The sequence below is a fragment of the Periplaneta americana genome, chromosome 10, assembly GCF_040183065.1.
Source record: "Periplaneta americana isolate PAMFEO1 chromosome 10, P.americana_PAMFEO1_priV1, whole genome shotgun sequence".
NCBI lineage: Eukaryota > Metazoa > Arthropoda > Insecta > Blattodea > Blattidae > Periplaneta > Periplaneta americana.
In genome coordinates, this window is record NC_091126.1 from 160,604,771 (window position 1) to 160,625,881 (window position 21,111).

The 21,111-nt window shown below is 35.3% G+C and overlaps 1 protein-coding gene and 1 non-coding gene across 2 annotated transcripts in view; both read right to left on the reverse strand.

The window, feature by feature from the left end:
* LOC138708116 (tyrosine-protein kinase transmembrane receptor Ror-like) overlaps positions 1 to 21,111 on the reverse strand; it is an 811,918-nt gene that overhangs the window by 433,042 nt on the left and 357,765 nt on the right. The window lies entirely within an intron of this gene.
* On the reverse strand, positions 1,393 to 1,464 carry TRNAF-GAA (transfer RNA phenylalanine (anticodon GAA)). The gene has a single exon. It is a non-coding gene; the product is annotated as a tRNA-Phe (tRNA).

The following is a 21,111-nucleotide window of genomic DNA, read 5'->3' on the forward strand; positions in this document are numbered from 1 at the left end:
TCGTCCATAATTGGTTTCGTTTGATTTCACGTTACAAGAATATATTTCATCTGACGCTCATCATCTTCGACATCATCCGGGACTTGGTTTCGTCTGATTTCACGTTACAAGATTATATTTCATCTGACGCTCGTCATCTTCGTCATCGTCCGTGACTTGGTTTCGTCTGATTTCACGTTACAAGATTATATTTCATCTGACGCTCGTCATCTTCGTCATCGTCCGTGACTTGGTTTCGTCTGATTTCACGTTACAAGATTATATTTAATCTGGCGCTCGTCATCTTCGTCATCGTCCGTGACTTGGTTTCGTCTGATTTCACGTTACAAGATTATATTTCATCTGACGCTCGTCATCTTCGTCATCGTCCGTGACTTGGTTTCGTCTGATTTCACGTTACAAGATTATATTTCATCTGACGCTCGTCATCTTCGTCATCGTCCGTGACTTGGTTTCGTCTGATTTCACGTTACAAGATTATATTTCATCTGACGCTCGTCATCTTCGTCATCGTCCGTGACTTGGTTTCGTCTGATTTCACATTACAAGATTATATTTCATCTAACGCTCTTCATCTTCGTCATCGTCCATGAATTGGTTTCATCTGATTTCATGTTATAAGAATATATTTCATCTGGCGCTCGTCATCTTCGTCATCGTCCGTGACTTGATTTCGTCTGATTTCACGTTACAAGATTATATTTCATCTGACGCTCGTCATCTTCGTCATCGTCCGTGACTTGGTTTCGTCTGATTTCACGTTACAAGATTATATTTCATCTGACGCTCGTCATCTTCGTCATCGTCCGTGACTTGGTTTCGTCTGATTTCACGTTACAAGATTATATTTCATCTGACGCTCGTCATCGTCCGTGACTTGGTTTCGTCTGATTTCACGTTACAAGATTATATTTCATCTGACGCTCGTCATCTTCGTCATCGTCCATGAATTGGTTTCATCTGATTTCATGTTACAAGAATATATTTCATCTGAAGATGAAATGCGTTGTGAATTCCACAGTTGCTTCGTAGAGAATTTTTTTCGATTTTTAACTACAAAATTACACTTTCTTACGCATTTCTCACAATTGTTACAAATCACGCCACTCTTGTAAATTCTTTAAGCCTGTACACTAGGATGCATAATTAAACTGTAAAGAATCAAGTTCCTAAATTCGTATGAATTGTAACAATTTTTGTGATAAGTGCGTAAAAATTATGTACATTTCTTAGTTAAAAATTGAAAAACAAAATCTGTACAAAGCAATTAACAATACATTTTTAGCTTCAGAACATTATATTATTTTAATGTACCGAAGTACATATGATATTTCCATGCAGATATTCTGCGTCATCATACGATGAAAGAGTAATGGAACGGAGAAAAATTCTCTCCGGCGCCGGGATTTGAACCCGGGTTTTCAGCTCTTCGTGCTGATGCTTTATCCACTAAGCCACACCGGATACCCACCCCGGCGTCGGACAGAATCGTCTCAGATTAAGTTCCAAATCTTGGGTTCCCTCTGGTGGCCGCCCTCTGCACTACGTCATAGATGTCTATGAACGTAGGACTGAAGTCCACACATGTGCTGAGGTGCACTCGTCATGAGAGGGAACCCAAGAGTTGGAACTTAATCTGAGACGATTCTGTCCGACGCCGGGGTGGGTATCCGGTGTGGCTTAGTGGCTAAAGCATCAGCACGTAGAGCTGAAAACCCGGGTTCAAATCCCGGCGCCGGAGAGAATTTTTCTCCGTTCCATTGCTCTTTCATCGTATTCAGAACATTAGCCAATTAAAGAAATGACATTTCCGAATAGTTCAATCTCTATTTGTACTATTTTTTTACCTGTAAAACTAAAGAAAAAAAGTATTTTGCTAACAACTTCAAATTAATGTAATTTTGAAAATATTGCGATTAGGACAAATGTTTATATGAGATTTTTTGCTCAGAATGATTTCGAAAATATGCTCCGTAGGTGACGGTAAAACCTAGTGAATCACCCTGTATATTAATTCAGGATTCGCAGAGCTATAACAAAGTATAGTGACTGGCCAGTTTCATTAGCGTGCTCTAATATTACAGTTTTGCGGTGCGGAATATTACGTGACCCTTCATGCAAATATTTGTTAGATATTAATGAAATGCCTGTAGGAAATATATGTTTGGAGTTCACTCACAGCAAGTAACTAATATATTAAACTTTGATCCGTGACATGAATCGGTACGCCAAATATTGCGCCTTATTGTATGTAATTATGGGGATTTGTAATTAGAAAATATTTCGAATGTGAAAAGACTTCCAACTATTATTAAAAATATTCTGAAATATTCTGCATGGCGAAAAACTTATGATTCGTATTTGAGCTGATCTCACTACAACTGAATCGGTTTTTTGAGGAACCCCTTACGCAAAGGCGGGAAAAATGTAAAGAACAATTGAGGGGTTTGCCGGAAAAAGGGCGTATACGTCAATATGGTGAATTGAGATACAGGCAATCTAAGGTTTTAAAACGCACCTGAATAAAATGTTATACAGATAGTGAAGAAAATTATACATTAAATTAAAAATCTTAGCGAGGATAAATGTTTTGTAGCATTTAGGCAATTTATATTATTAAATTTCCTTATATTTGTACCATATAAAGCTTCGGTCTACACGCCCTTTATCCATATAATGATTTGCTTAGGGGATTTAATGTAGATTTCAGATTTAAATTTCACACGGAATTGAAACAAAGATACATTTTATGAAATTTATTATCTACTTCTAAAGTAATTTACATTATTTCAGATATACTGAGTAGACATTAAGTACGCAAAGCAAAATCTCTGAATATAACAGAAAAAGAAAATCTCAATTTTGTGTGAACATAAATAAATAAAATTTATTCTTTGTATAACCCTGATAACAATAAGCCCAAAAATCTGAATATTGTAACAAATCTCTTTATAGAACATAAAATATTTCCGTCTGAATCTATGAGTTTCATAAGTTTGTTTACTCTTAAAGCAAGGACAATAATGAACATAAAAAGCAGTCAAAGGAAACAACTGGACTGACTAAATTGAACTATATATATTTGCTTAGTCTCTACCAAGAGAAAACACACACGGTACAGCATGCGGTGGCGCGCAGCACTAGCTCTACTTGTAGACTGACTGACTAAATCACGCACGCACGCAGCCCTGTCCTGCAGGTATGTACAGTACAATCAAAACAAAATTTCGCTACTATAATTAGCGAATTATTCACTACATTTTAAACCGTTTTCCCGAAGAAGGGCGTAGAGGTCTATCCGCCTTTCTTCCGGCAAACCCCTCAATTGATTTAGCCTGCACGAGAATAAAATGACAAGATGGTAAGAACAAGAAATACGTCACTGATATCTACGGTAGGTTTAGTTTTTTGCTTCGGGGGTAGCCTGACTACACGGCGATAACAGAATTTCTTTTGTATTGCAACACACATTTTATCCGCCTTACTTACTTACTTACTTAGTGGCTTTTAAAGAACCCGGAGGTTCATTGCCGCACTCACATAAGCCCGCCATAGGTCCCTAACATGAGCAAGATTAATCCATTTTCTATCATCATACCCCACCTCCCTCAAATCCATTTTAATATTATCTTCCCATCTACGTCTCGGCCTCCCCAAAAGGTCTTTTTCCCTCCGGCCTCGCAACTAACACTCTATATGCATTTATCGATTCGCCCATACGTGCTACATGCCCTGCCCATCTCAAACGTCTGGATTTAATGTTCCTAATTATGTCAGGTGAAGAATACAATGCGTGCAGTTCTCAGTTGTGTAACTTTCTCCATTCTCCTGTAACTTCATCCCTCTTAGCCCCAAATATTTTCCTAAGCATCTCATTCTCAAACCTCCTAACTTATGTTCCTCTCTCAGAGTGAGAATCCAAGTTTCACAACCATAAAGAACAACCGGTAATATAACTGCTTTATAAATTCTAACTTTCAGATTTTTTGACAGCAGACTGGATGATAAAAGCTTCTCAACCGAATAATAACAGGCATTTCCCATATTTATTCTGTGTTTAATTTCCTCCCGAGTATCATTGTTCTATACAGACTTTTAACACTCCAAGTACCAAATCTCAAAACCTTATTCCTTTGCTGGGGTCGTGCCAGAGAATCAGTCCCATTCCGAGGCTTATTTGAAGGTTTCGTAACAAGCTGTTTTTTACGATGGTGGGTTGTTAGCCATTCGCCCAACCCCCCAAGCTGGAGGACCACCCCTCATCAGCTGTCCGCGACTGCTTATTCAATATATTCGCAGCTGGAGGCCGTCTCCTCGATCCGCTACCTGAGAACGTGCCATGCCGTGGTGATAGGGACCCACAATACATGGTTGTATCCGCCTTAAGCCACTAAATACAAACTTTTCGTGAAACACAAAAAACTGTTTAAAGAAATGCATGAGTTAAGATTTGGAATATTTGAAATGAGAAATATTTGTAAAAACAAAACGAAGTCGTCATGGGTGGCGCAGTAGTTATAGTGCTGACCTTCTATGTTCGAGGTTGCGGGTTCGATTCCTGCCTATGTCGATGTCATTTAAGTGTGTCTAAATGCGACAGGCTCATGTCAGTACATTTACTGGCATGTAAAGAACTCCTGCGGGACAAAATTCCGGCACACTGACGACGCTGATATAACCTCGGCAGTTGCGAGCGTCGTTAAATAAAACATGATTTAAAAACATAACGAATATTTCTGTATGTAAAAAAAATATTTTTAAATAGAATATGACTTTATATTACAGTTTGAAAATGTTTCATGTATGGGGTTGCTCAAAATCTGGTCAAGATTTAATAAACCAATGTCTCTATTTCAGGAGCCGATCTAAAAACGTGAGAAGCCAAATTTTTCTGATGATAATAATAATAATAATAAAATAGAATATGACTATATCACAGTTTGAAAATGTTTGATGTATGGGGTTTCTCAAAATCTGGTCAAGATTTAATAAACCAATGTCTCTATTTCAGGAGCCGATCTAAAAACGTGAGAAGCCAAATTTTTCTGATGATAATAATAATAATAGAATAGAATATGACTATATTACAGTTTGAAAATGTTTGATGTATGGGGTTTCTCAAAATCTGGTCAAGATTTAATAAACCAATGTCTCTATTTCAGGAGCCGATCTAAAAACGTGAGAAGCCAAATTTTTCTGATGATAATAATAATAATAGAATAGAATATGACTATATTACAGTTTGAAAATGTTTGATGTATGGGGTTTCTCAAAATCTGGTCAAGATTTAATAAACCAATGTCTCTATTTCAGGAGCCGATCAAAAAACGTGAGAGGCCAAATTTTTCTGATAATAATAATAATAATAATAATAATAATAATAATAATAATAATAATAATAGAGTCCTCTTATTAAACATCGTAGAAAGCTTTATGACTGTAATAGAAAATAAGAACACCGATCGTGTTTGGATGATGTAGAAAAAAAATTGCAATTTTCGGTCCCGGTCTCAGAAATCACCAAATGACGTCAGGCATAACTTATGGATACTTACCGAATATTTCTTCATTTTGTTTGAAAAGTTCTTCATCATAAGAATGTACTGCATTAGATCGCTTCTGAACAATATAATTACCTGCTTTAATTATTTTCTATATTAATTATCATAACTGCACTATAAACAGCATACGCTTGATCAGGGATGTCACTAATCAACAAATAAAATAAATAAATAAATGAATAAATTACGTAAAACAATATATTATTTTGTATTTTATCACACACAGTATACATAATTTTTTGAATCGGTAAATATGTATGGAATTATAGGATAAGGTAGCTTATTTAAAACCAATTTTAATCCACTTTATTTATTACAGAAGAAAATAATTAAAATATGTGTTCATAAACCTAATGATTTTCCATCTAAAAATTGTTTTTTAGACTTTAATGTCCTTAAAATAAGACAAATTCATTATATGATATTAATAAAACTCATACATAAAAATGGAAATAATTTTGAATTGTATTCTCATAGTTATGAAAATGTGATGAAATTCTTTAAGATTGTTTGAACCAAAATGCAACACTGCTACAGTTTTTAATCATAGTAGTAATTTATGACCAAGAATATATAACATTTATATTTAAACATCCTAATCTTGTCAATTCTAATAGTTCTAGTATTAAATTTAAAAAGTTATGTATGGATTTTATAAATAATGAAAAATTGTAAATTTAGATTTATATATTCTTATTGTGTAGTAGACATAAGAAATTGTATTATATATTTCTTAATTTAAATTCAGGAATCCGCTAATGAGCACGAGTTCTACTCTTTCAGGGGTGAGCTACAGTTTTATCTGTTTACATTATATTTTATGTTGCAATTATTAGCAAAATAAATAAAGAAATACAAAATATCTGTTGATCAAATCTGATGGATGACTGATTTCCAATCAAATACTGATTGTTCTTTCTGAAACAAAAATAGGAATGATGGTTAATCAAACCCTTCTTGGACGTTGAAGATAATATACCTTATCGGTGCTTCTGCAACAGGGCCTTAGTGACGTTTAGGAAAGAATCCAGGCAAAGTTCGTCTGTCATTTCCCGGCCATGCTGAACTTCTGCACTTGGAAGCGTTGTTGAATAAAATACAAGACATGGGGATGGCGGTCCATCAATCGCGCCATGCTGACGACCTGTGGGACACCCCTGCATCGCGCAATGTTGTGAGCGAGGGTAAGAAACAGGAGAAGCTTTGAGAAGTCGCGCAGCGTCACCAGAGGGCTCTGAGTCTAGCGCAGGCGAGACAACAAAATGTACTGCGTATGCCTAACAAATTGATTATGTGGAATGAACACAGCCATAGCGCGGCGAGCGAGGGGTTCTGGAGGTGCGCGTCAAACAGCTGGAAGCGATCGTGAAGGTGATGTGCGGTCTAGACAAAATTCCAACACTTGTGTGCAATATTGCTTTACATCGTCATTATTGATATCATTTATTATTATTATTATTATTATTATTATTAATCATCATCATTATCATCATCATCATCATCACTGCTGTTCTCATGTTCACAACGTGCTTGCACATCTTCAATATTCAAGAGTACCTGTATTTATTTGCTTCTTGATTTCCTGCATTTTCTCTTCATCTCCAGTCAAGGTCATTTATCAGAAGGGACAAAATTGGGAGATTCTTTTCTCGTAAGTTATAAGTTTCTCTACCATATAATAGCTGCCTACTATTTTATACAAAACATAACCTCACTAATCTGGTCGTAGTACCGTAAAATTTAGCACAATAATATACGCACAACTAACATACTCTGATGACCGGTTTCACCAAGCTTCAATACATCAAACCAAATGAAATATTAACTGGTGAACATTAGTAGTACATTATGCAACGAGCCTATAATGAGCCTATATCGCTTGCGCTCGTTTCATAATTTTCATACGAGCTTCTTAATTACCATTATAGGCGAGTTTCATACGACTTTTTATGCTCCACTATATTTCTAACTTGAAATTACAGTATTCAGATGTATACATTTTATTTGTATCTGACAAGATCGGAAGTGACCTTGTTCTAGGTCGTGAATTGTGAGATGTGCGCAGACGCGAAAGTATTGATTTTTTCCGAGGAACAATAATGTCATTGACCTTGTGTAATCCCGTTAAACTTGGGATAACTTTGATTATTGAATTCGACATTGCAAAACGAGATGACAAATTGAATTTATTTGAATATTATTTACAATTAACGCTAATTATTATAGTAACAGAACATAACCTTCTGCGACAGTATTGGATTTCCAGCCTCCGTGACTTTTCGCTAATTCTCTTTCGATTGCATATCCGAGAATAATCGATACTTGCGGTTTTATAACGGTACAAAGCTGACTTGTTATTGGCTGAACACCTGTAAGCTGAGTTGTCATTGGCTGAAAACACCTGAACTTTACTGAGTAAGTGTACTTTAATGACATGCATTAAAGGACTGCTACCAGGTGTATAATTACTACATTTCGGCATGGTCGAGCATAAAATATTTAACAGTTCACCAAATGCGAGCTGTTCACCAACCAAATTTTTTTAACATTTAATTAACAGTAAGTATTGTCGGACCATCGGATCTGTGCCCCCATAAGATATGCGAACTGAACCCTAATTCCTTCTCAGCCTCGGTAATCCATTTCTCTCCCTGCATTCCTATCTCCCTCTTTTCTATCTCTCTCCCTTTCTCTCCCCCACTACTCACAATTTTGAGCCTTCTTGCGGGACAGTTTATTTTCACTTGCAGTCCAGTGTTGTCAACTTAACATGAATGCTGTAGCAAGGAGTGGCGAAAGAAATATTATTAAGCAAGTACGTAATAGCATTTTGCGATGAAGAGAAACAAACAGGTCAATATCTGTTTCATACAAATCAGACAACGAAAAGAGCAGCTGCTATCACAGGTGTGGATTATTTTATTTGAATTGATTACATATTAAAATTACTTACGTAACTAATACTAATAACACAACACTTTATGTAATTTATATAGACAGGTCAGAGCTCTTAATAAAGAAAATCAGGAGAGAGGGAGTCTGTGCAGGAGATGTAAAGCTAGAATCACCAGGGAAGAACAGACCAAAGGAACTTTTAATTCTTGTAGATGATACTGTATGAACCGATGTATTTAAAAAAAAAAAAAAACAAAACAAAAAAAAACAAGAATTTTAGACCGTGCAGAAAGAAGTTCCAACATTAGAGAAATTACTGAAGGTTGCGAGAGAAGCAATAATTTCCTATGTTGGAGAGAAACGCTATGGAAAGCGATTCGAGACATGGGATTTAGGATTAAAAAATATAGAAATAGATGTATTTTGATTGAAAGAAATGATATTGCAGCATGGAGGACCAGTTATTTAGGAAACACCGTTTGACGGAAGTTTGCCAACATCCCTATTCGGCAAGGTTCGTGGCCTGCTGTTTAACGTGGTGGGAGAAAAGCAGGTGGAATGGAGTGAGTACAGGCGTTAATTTTTTTTAAGAACGACGACAGCGCTGAAGGGGCACAGATCCGATGGGCCGACAATAAAACTTCATTACGAATAAATAAGTCTGTTCAATGAATTTTTCATAACTATAACACATTTTTATGAGAGCACAGCCTTCTATATCACACGCGGACCAACAATAAGCAACGCGGTTACAAAATATAGTAAATGAAGGTAAAATTATTATTATTATTATTATTATTATTATTATTATTATTATTATTATTATTATTTTCGCCATTATTATAGCTATTGTAATTATTGCATTCCTGGTCACCCCATTTGAGGGAGGATGTTAAATACAGAAAAAGAATTATGGTTTATTTAACGACGCTCGCAACTGCAGAGGTTATATCAACGTCGTCGGTGTGCCGGAGTTTTCTCCCGCAGAAGATTTTTTACATTTTTAGTAGGTTATTTTACGACGTTTTTTTCAAAATCTTAGGTTATTTATCGTCTGAACGAGATGAAGGTGATAAAGCCGGTGAAATGAGTCCGGAGTCTAGCACCGAAAGTTACCCAGCATTTGCTCATATTGTGTTGAGGGAAAACCCCGGAAAAACCTCAACGAGGTAACTTGCCCCGACCGGAAATCGAACCCGGGCCACCTGGTTTCGAGGCCAGACGCGCTAACCGTTACTCCACAGGTGTGATTTTTTTTTACAAGCCAGTAAATCTACTGGCATGTTGAGGCCCAGGTTTTTGCGGTAAAGTATTACAGCCATTTGCCCAATTATTGCAGCAGCCGTGATGTCACCAAATGCTTCGTAGAAACACAACGATTTCCTCTAAAACGGTGAATGTTAGATGAAAAACTTATTTAGATTTTTCAAATCTCTCCTCATGATTTATTACTAGTTTATTTTTAGTGCAGAGGTTACTATCCACTCTGTATACACGAAGTGCGAAAAATATTTTGGGTCTTTGGCATTGTAGAAGATAAAATTATCTTGGATCTGAAGTTTCTGTGAATTAGTTTCAAGACTGTATCTTTTTTATGATGTTTTCGAAACACGTAGCTTCTCACCTCTGATTCTGCACTGCATTCCAATATCAACACTCTATTACTGTCGTCTATATTTGCAGGATGAAGGTTTCTATGTTGAAGTTCAGGCCCAGGTTTTTGTGGTAAAGTATTACAGCCATCTGCCCAATTACACTGCGTAACAAATTTTAACTGTTTTCTTTCTTTTTTTTTTCTTTTGCGCTGGACATGTGATACATATTTTCTATATAATTTGAGCCTCCTGAACACGAATATGACATTAAAAAACAGTTGTTGATTACGGTTTTGATAAATTTTCAAATTTATATCTATTCAAAATACAGCTTTATATAATGACAATAAAGTTAAATATTCGCTGTTCAGAAGATTACAGCTTTCTTTTTCTGCATTATCTTTTATACTGGGCATCAGATACATCACGAGCTAAAGTCCAACAATAGTCTGCTAGCATATTGGTACTCCACTGTCCTTGGTATCCTTTTTGGATAGTTGAAATTTCTTGATGAAAGCGATCACCACACTCTTCATTGAAATCGCCACAGTTCTCAAGTCAAGATGGGAGAGAAGGACGTGAATTTTCACAACTATGTAACAATCCACAGTTTCATATGCCAACAGTAAATTTTTCATTAGTTCTTTATAATTCTCACTTCTAATGTTACCCAGAAAATTTAATACAACCTCCTTGAATGCAATCCAGGCGGCTCTCTTTTTTCCTTCTAACAGAGATTCGAAGTGATTGTCCTTCGTTATTTCTCTAATTTGTGGTCCACTGAAAACTCACTCTTATTTTTAGTCACTAATAGCAGAAAATGTTTCCTGGATATGTTTAAATGTTTCAGTTTCATGATTCATCCCTTCAACAAAATTTTTCATTAACCCTAACTTAATGTGTAAAGGGGTTAAATTACTTTACTCTGATGTACAAAGAGTTGATGAATAACATTTTTCTTCCCTGGACCTAGTGACTGTCGTTTTATTTTATAATGCTTATCTCGAGCGCAACTGTCCCATTCGCATAGAAAGCAGCAACATTTTGTGTAGTCTAATTAATTGCATTCCAAGAAGCAATGCTCCAACCTTCAGATTCATACATATAAACCGTTCGTACTTTGAATATTATCATTAAAGCACACTTTAAAGAAATACAAGTTTTACACAGAATTCTAACACCACGGAAATCTCCTGGTAAACTGAAGTGATTTCATACGGCGAACCTGTTTCTCCCCCTCCAAATGGAGCCAAAAAGGGCAATAAAACAATTTCCGCTTCTAGAAGTGGTTTTGACAGAGTGGCCTATTGCAAAATATTAACTACAGTAATGTAATTAGAGCTTATAGTGAAAGAAATTCACATATCAATTAAAATCAGGTAAACTCAAGCGAATTCATACCTCGAATCTGTTTCACCACCCATAAATAGACTCGTAAAAGGTCAATAAAATAATTTCCGTTTCTACAAGTGCTTCTAACATATTGGCCTACTTATACTAATATTGTTTTCACATAATGGGTCGTCAAATTTGTAAAACAAAATAGTTACACGCAAAATGCAGTGATTTTTTAAAAATAAAATGCATAGAAAATTAATTATATTGTGCATCTCGAAAACCCGACTGATGGAACATTTTGCTTGTTATTTTTTAATTCAGGATTTCGAAATTAGTAAGAATTTGTTAGTTTTATGTCTGGTGCAAAATGACTGTAGACCAGTGTTATACATTTCTTTTCTTTAACAATTAAGTTTCTTTCTCGAAATTCCAACTGCTTTTATAAATAGCTTACTAATAGCACATTTTCAATATTCAGTGACGAAATGTTAATTTCAAGCCAAACTTCCAAAAATTTCTTTCAGCACCTTTTGGAATGCTTCAACTCTAAAATTCTTATGCCAATTCGCTTCTATTTTTGCAGACAACTTTGTGGAAATTCTCTTAGAATCAATCTTTCATCTCTCACTGTAGATATTTGCGTGGAGGTACTGCTTACTCTACACGAGTCTGTTTTCCTTCATATCTATCAGTACTTTAACGAACATGTGAGTGACTTCTGTAGATAATTTCTGCTATCTCCTGTCAGATACAGTAATTCATATTTGAAATCAGCAAATACTAATCTACATTTTTCCGCTGATGTGTTATTACACTTCACAATATTTCAGACAAAACTAACCACTTCATTAAAATATATTGAACTGTAACAACATACAGCATTTTCCCCATATAAAGACAATCACAGATGCAATCTCTGTATCACTAATATTAGACCATTTTATTTTAAATATGAGTGTAACGATGGCCTATATAACTTGTTTATTTATTCCGCAAGGTTATTGTTTAACATTTACCCATTTATTCTTGCTAAATATACACAAATTATAACAACGATATTTACAGATTGACATTGGACAAACATTAATTTATTCAGGATATTTAAACAATTTTGTGCTACATTTACTTAATGTATAATTTTGACCGCGATGTACTATGCATGTATATAGTCTGTTTACTTTGCCCATCGTTGTAACCAAGGTACGTCAGTTGGAACCAGATCGGAAGCGATGAATTTTAAAAGATGATATAATTCCTAACATGGCTTCATCCGGGGGGGAATAAAGCTCGAAGGTCACTGTCGTGGATACACAATACGTAAAAGAAACCTGTTTCTGTTAATGGATCCTAGGAAAATGTTGATCACTATTCGCTCACGTTGAATCTCAACGCTGAATAATCTGAACAGTTGAAAAAGACGCTCAATAAAATACTACTACTAAATGCCCACAGTGAAATACACTATAAATCCTTTACTTTAATCCAGGGCTGGGCACATTACGTGATTCTGAGAAATGAGCGCTGTGTGCTTTAAAGAGCGCGTCTTGAGAGCGCTCTGACGTATGCATACTGTACGTCATTCAGTGTCGGTGCAGTGGTGACTCTGCAGTATGATGGCGAACTTTGAAGACGGAGCTTCCGCTCATACACTAAACCGTCCCGCTATTCCCAATGCGTTTAATATATCATGGGAGGAGGAGTTCTTTTCGGTAGAGAGCAGTGGATTAGCAAAATTGTTTAATTTGGCATAAAACGCTCAAACTGATTACGAGGTTCAATATCCAACGACATTATTCTTTACAACATGCTACTGAATATGACAAATATGTTGGTAATGAACGCCATAAATTAATACAACTTAAAGAAAATGTTTCTCACATACATTATGTGAGAGTATCAATTTGATAGTTACATTGCATTATAGGTTATTATACATTTAGTAATATATAATTTTAAATTATACAAGTATTATGATATATCATAGTACAGTATATTACAGTTCATGATATATCATATTATATATAATGAACTGTAATATGCTATACTATGATATATCATAATATTTGTATAATTTAAAATTATATATTACTAGATGTACTATAATGACTTATAATGCAATATAAATATCGAATACATACTCTAATATAATGTACCCGAGAATCATTTTCTTCAAGTTGTATTAATTTATGGTCATATCATATCATATCATATCATATCATATCATATCATATCATATCATATCATAACATATCATATCATATATCATACCATATATCATATAATATCATATCATATCATACCATATCATATCATATCATATCATATATCATGTCATATATCATAACATATCATATCATATATCATATATCATATCATATCATATCATATCATATCATATCATATCATATCATATCATATAATAATAATAATAATAATAATAATAATAATAATAATAATGATTTATTTACCTGGCAGAGTTAAGGCCATACGGCCTTCTCTAACACTTAAACAGGAGTAAAAACTGCGTTATAGAAACACTACAAATTTACAAAGTATACACAAAATTGAATAAGATAATAATAATAAAATGTAAACAACAAGTAAGAAGAAATTAGACATAAAATATAACATACAGAAAGAAAGAAAAAAGCATAATAAAATGTGAACAGCAGGTCAAAAATAAATGAGGCCTACAAAGTGTAAAAAAATAAGACAATTATTGATAATATCATATATCATATCATATCATGTATCATAACATATCATATCATATATTATATTTTTATATTATATTATATTATATTATATTATATTATATTATATTATATTATATTATATTATATTATATTATATTATATTATATTATATTATATTATATTACATATTAACAGAATGACAATAATGCACTTAGTGAATCGGCTATGAGAATTAGCTACAAAATTTGCCACGAAATTGCAAAGAAATTGAAAACATTCAACGAAGGTAACTTCATCAAGCGATGTTTAATTATATTGGCACATGAACTCTGTCCACAGCAAGTAGGAGAAGTGGAAGCCATACGCCTGTCTCGTAGAACCGTGTTGAGGAGATTGCAGTATGTGCGTATGGGTTATGTAAATAAGCCTAATGATTTGTGTGTGTGCATAGAGCGAAGTTTATTTCATTAAATTAATAAGAGTGTTATAAAGTCTGTACTGTACAATGGATTGATTTAATATCCTTATAAACTATTATGTACTGACAGACTGAATGACTAGAACAACCGTGGCTTTTGTTATATTAATGCAGGGAAGGTAGCTGTAATGCGAGTCCGCCACTGCGTGAGGGTTCTGCTCTGGCTTGGAATTGAAGTGCCTTGCGGAGCGAGAGCAGCTCTGGCAGACTAAATGGAGCCGCTCTCATGCGCGGCCCTGCTTTAATCAGTCCTAAGGACCTGTGATATTTATAAATCACGAGTGTCAAAGCGGATTTCAAAATTTCCCAAATCTGATCAGAGTTTTAGATTTCACTCCCCATTGCTGAGAAAGAGTTATATTTAGGAACCGGATTTTTATGTAGTATCAAGGTGTGAAATATATGCATATTTAAGTAAGAAAAATAAGCTGAATATGTACCAAAATATGTAAAATCAAGAAAATATTTAATATCAATATCTGGCAGTTATAGAATAGGTAAGACTCCCCAGTTGTGATTTCATAGGGCACCCGACTTTTTTACCGCACATTTCACACATTACTATTTTTCCATCTGTAGTGAAAGCTTCGTCCATCGCAATCCATGGTTTAATTTTTGTTGTTAGGGTTGAAGATACAGGGGCCATTTTAGTTAATTAAAAGCAGTAGATAAACTCACTTGCACTTTATACTGTAAGTACTAAAAGTAGAGAACTGAGTGAAATGAATGACGCAACAGTACTGCAAGCACTGTTTCGCTTTACTGGATTAGGAGAAAATGAGAGGAGATGTGGGACACGTGCATTTTAACTGATCCCTGTAAAAAACAAAGTACTGTACCTACTAAAACCTCAAACTATAGGCATTTACAAACTGTTGTTTGAAAAGTAACATTCCTGCCTTATTCAGAAGGGTAGGATTATTCCAGCCGAGAACCGTACTTTCTAATTGCTCGGAAAATCCCATTTCCGTATAGGTCTACTAAATTTAAAGTAAATAGGTCAAGCAATAACCTGAAAAGCTATTTATTTTAATCTTTTAACATCTTTCCAGTTTGTTCCTTTACTCCAGCTTCTTTTCAAAAGTCGGCTACTTTATTGCGGCTCATATCAGACTTGACACGGATTTTTCATGGAAAGATTAGTAAGAGGGTGAGTAAGGTTGGAAATTGCATGAGAACGGCTTGTTAAGACGTGTGCAGAATAATTGTAGTTCGAGACAAATCATGTCGTCTTCGTCCCATCCACCGCGTGAAGGCAACGCTACTTTCTGAGTGATTTTTACAATACAAGGTAGTTTTATGAGAAATTTGTCTTTTGTTCACTCATATTTACAGTGGGCGGTATGGGTTGAGTGCCTCTATTACTTACTGGAACTAAGGACGTTATGTTTCGTCCCGAAACATATATTTTCTTGCGTAAGTAAAAAGGCTTTTTAAATCTGTGTATTTTAAATTGTAAACTTCCCCAGTAGAAGATTTTTTTTTTTTTTCCTTTTAGAGAAGTAAAAATTAATAAAACCCCTAAATATGTGTATTTATGTAAAACTAAGCCATAATATGTAATGTGGGGTAAATATATAAAAATATGTAGTACCAAATTTTAATATGTCGATGGTAATTACAAGATTCGCAAAAATTTGTTATTTATATACGGTTAGGTTGATAGGAATATAATATGTAATTACATAAAAATCCGGTCCCTAGTTATATTTTACTGCAAATTACTACAATCCATATACATCGTACCCGCATCATTTGACTGCTGGATAATGAATTTGGACAAAATCCGTACTATAGTTCAGGAGAAACCTCTGTACACAGCACAGAGAGACAGAGGAAGCATGCTCAATGCCACTTTTCAGTTATCAGGGTCACTAAGACGCGAATTTCCAGGAAAATTTCAAAATTAAATTTTTGCAGCATATGCAACGCTTTCTATTTACAAAGAACTATAAGAAATATGGAAACGCGCAGCCGCTTCTGCTACTGTTGTATGCTCACTTTAATTTGTTTGCTTGGACTTCCGTTACTGAAGCCATTTGCTGTCACACAATACAAACAGCATATGGATATATAGCTTTCTACTTCATGCAGATATTAAAAAGCTCTGAAGTGGAGTCCTAAAACCTTAGGGATATATACACAACGAAATTTTAAACTCTGAAGTAGATAGAATCATAAGAAAAGTAACCTGAATATTCAGAATGACAAACTTATAGTACGTAATAAATTCAATTTCTTCTGACAATGAATGGTAATGTCAAATGATGGAATCAACTGTGTGGCCGAATCCGTTGTAAGTTGCTGCAGGGACAGTAAGTTTCTTCACTGTGCCATGAAGTTTAGATGTAAATTCTGATATTATAAGCAGAATTTGCAGTCCTCATCGATTCTTATAAATATACATCCAAGGACGCAGAAAGCTCCAGAAAATACAGTCTGATCCGTTTGGGAAGATATAAAATAAAATTACTACAAAACTTATAATAGAGGTGCTGCAGAATTAATTAATTCCAATGTGATACTGAAGCACGGGAGTTTTGTACCATCACAGTTATAGGTCTCGCAAGTACGGATTACCGACAGAAGGAATGCGAATCAAACACTGCGATAAGGAAGAGCGGGCGAGAGGAAAGGTCACGAGATAGCTTGAAAGATATTCAAGTGTACAGTCGGAAGAGAAATGTATATCGATAGAATCAGTCTTGCTTTGTGATAGTTACATTACGACTTTAGTTTGTTCCATTGCATGTGAATACGTGTCTTGTATCGCACGGTATTATTATTTCATTCGTAAACATATGTTGTGGGTTTAATTAGCTTCGAATTTTTCTCTTGCTACGTTCTTTACTTCGGCAGCGATGTCCTCATTTGTTCATCTTCTTGGAAGAGACAGTACTTCCATCGGCCCGTACCTCTCCCCCCTCGGCGTGCCTACATACACACGTCAAAACAGACAGCAACGCCACCATTACTTTTCGGTAATCGTTTCTTGCGCGAGCTATACATCATAAGAAACAAAAAAGTTACTCAGCGACGAAAGAATAAACAAAATACCGTTAACGGCACAACGAGAGAAATGTATTTTCCATTTCAGTGGGAGAGTAAATACCCACAATACAATCATATGGGGACGTGAAAACCGCTGACTCTGACGTCACACGGTAAGAAACAAAGAATTTAAATTAAGCAATCGCAATCGGAATTTTCGTTTTTCTCTTAACACTCCCTGGAGAAATAGCCTCGCACTTTACTTATGGTGATGGTGATGATGATGATGATGATGATAATAATAATAATAATAATAATAATAATAATAATAATAATAATAATAGTTATTTGAAGAGTCATAGGAAACAGTTCAAGGTAACACAAGAACTTAGCAGCATGTTGTCTAATGTTTTCAGTGTTGGTTGTACAAGTTATTTAGCACTGGAGAAGTCTGTAGAAACGTACTGCCTAATGGTAAGCTGTGATTACGCGTCACATTCCTCAAGGGTTCATTCATTTGCCTGTCGCAAAGCAATTTATTTCAGTTCTAGTAACATTAGCGCAAAAGACAGCATCCCATTCATCGAAGATGAACATTTACTAAAGTCATTGATCCGTCAGCCTATAGCACTAGGTCTACAGTATATGCGATTGTATTGGCGAGAAGACAGGACTCGCCATGAATCATTATCTGGCAATGGCATTATAAGTGTAAAAAACTCGAAGAAAGAATCGAACCAGGTAATCAGTCAAAGCAGGATTCTAACATTCGCTCCAGCGCAGATTCGGATCAAGAGACTAGCTTCTTAACCCTCAGCTACACCAGTGACCAATGTTGTGTTACAGCAGCACAGAATTCATCATGGTGCATTCGCAATTAGAGAGTGATTCACAAGTAATTATAAATATTGTTAAATGTTAAATGTTATGGCTTATTTAACGACGCAGAGATTATATCTGCGTCGCCGGTGTGCCGGAATTTTTTCGCGCAGGAGTTCTTTTACATGCCAGTAAATCTACTGACATGATCCTGTCGCATTTAAGCACACTTAAATGCCATCGACCTGGCCCGGGATCGAACCCGCAACCTTGGGCATAGAAGGCCAGCGCTATACCAACTCGCCAACCAGGTCGACAGTGTATAAATATTAGATGGGTGTAATGTAGTAGTAAAAAAGAAGAATAAGATTCCCTATAACATTTTTTATGAAAGTGCTTTATTTCAGAGTTATGTCGCAGTGAAGTGGATAGGTCTTTGAGGACCAGCTGGTTGGCCAGCCAGAACACCGGACATACTTATACTTGTGGGGTCGTCTGAAGTCACTAATGTACAGATACGGAATTAAAATTCGGAGCGAGTCTTGATTAGAGTTCACCTGTATGTAGGCAACAATTTCACACGACTGTAGCTTATACAGAGCGTTCGCCTACGGGTGGGGCCAGGAAAGCGGCCTGCCTGCGGTGTCGCTTGCGGGAATCGTCTATCCGTAAGCTTCCGCTTTCTATACTATACTCTGTAAGGTTTTAATTTTAAAGTTTAGCAGCAGTAAAGACTGATGTTTTTGAAACACTAACTTCCTGTGAAACACGTGTTAGAGATTTATTCGGAGAGCGTGTAAAGGATGCACTGCTTTCATCATTTTTTTCTCCCGTCAATACTCTTTGTTTTCACTTAGGAATTGTAGCATTTATCGACCCTGTTGTCCTTAATTTGTTAACAAGACGTCTAACAGTTTCTCTATCCTGAATTGGAGCACCCGGATATTTCACTTCAAATTGCCTACGCACCTCTCTACATGACTCTGTTCTCACATATGCATCATACATAAAAACTCTCTGTTCAAGCGTGAATTTTGCGTTTTGCATTGTTAACAAATTTTACACACACGCTGAATATTTAAGCAACTGTGTCAAGAAACTGCACTGTACGTGTTAAATACTGCAACATCTGGCTCACAACTGGTAACTTGTCGACCTTGATGTCCTTGATTGTCGAGCGTGTCTCAACAACTGCGCGCACAATGCGGCGTATCAGTACATGCCGCTTTCCTGGCCTCACCCGTAGGCGAACGCTCTGTATATAGGGACTCTTGTTTAATGCACATGCGCAGTGAGTTGCAAGCGAAACTTACACAATGAGGGAGCTCCAAATTTTATTTGTCTCTGTACATCATTGGCATTCCGGACGTAGCGAAAGTGCACCGACGAATTAAACGTAGCTGTAAAAGTTTATTTTTCCGAGACAAGGATGATAACAGAAGGGGAATTGTAGAGAGAGGAAAACCTTCACAACTTTAGCTTTTTCCATCTCAAATACAACTGTACCATTGCAGAGAATTTGACTCGAGTGTTCGGTCGTCGTAAGTCAGCACTCTGTCAACTAAGGTACTAAAGTATCTAGCGTATTGCCCTAGGTTTATGTATGTTAATATATCCTAAACTTTTATTAAAAACTTAACCACTTTCGATGATTATTATTATTATTATTATTATTATTATTATTATTATTATTATTATTATTATTATCATAATGGAAAATATAAAAATCTATCAGAAATTCCTTTTAAGGCACGTTATGTGATTTAATGACAATTTTGAGACTAATATGCTTAGGCCCGATTGTATACACCATTTAATCTTAGATCAGAGGTTAAATTGAACCTTGTTTCAGCTGAACTTGGAATTTTGTGTTACATAAAGTCTAATCTGAGATTAATTTGTCTCAAAGTAAAGTCAACTTTGACTGAAGAAATTTCTCCGATTAAGTTAGATGATCCAAGTTCAGTTATTTCTTTTCTGTTTGAAATATACGAGTGACAGATTGTGCAAATAAAATATCCATTATTATTAATTTTAATAGCTATGTTAGGTACATTTACATATATTTCTTTAAATTTCTTGCCTTAATACACACATATTCTTGTATTTTATAAGGCTCTATCGTGTTCAGCAGTATCAAATAACATAACCTATAATTATATTATGTTTATAACAACCATTAATTATTAATGAATATGATAGGTACATTCATAAATGTCCAATTAACTGTATTACTAAACGAAAATTGTCGTTTTATAAGGCTTAATTATGTTTAGCAGTATCAAACACCATAACATGATAACAACTAGGAGAACAATCAACCTTCTTCTTATTGTCCGCCATTATTTACATAGCACAAAAAAAACCAGTGTCTCCAACAGAGTGTAATACGGAAAGTCGCCAAAAAGAAGTTGTAAAGTCGCTAGATTTCTCATTACCAACAAAGAAAGATTAAATTTTGTCACTATGGGGTGCTAAAAAGGTCACTAAATCCCTGTTTAAGCAATATAAAAGTTAAAAGAAATTGTTGTTGAAAAAGAATTAAAGTCGCTAGATTGGCTACACTGAACAAACCTGTGTAACATGGTCCGCGCATCACTTATTTCACCTGTTTATGCGATGTTGCCAAATTCTTTTCACGTGAACTTAGATTGCATTTGAACCAAGGTAATTTGATCGCAGAAAAGTTTTATACAATAGAAGAAATGTCTGAACTCGGTTCACTTTTCGATCTTCGA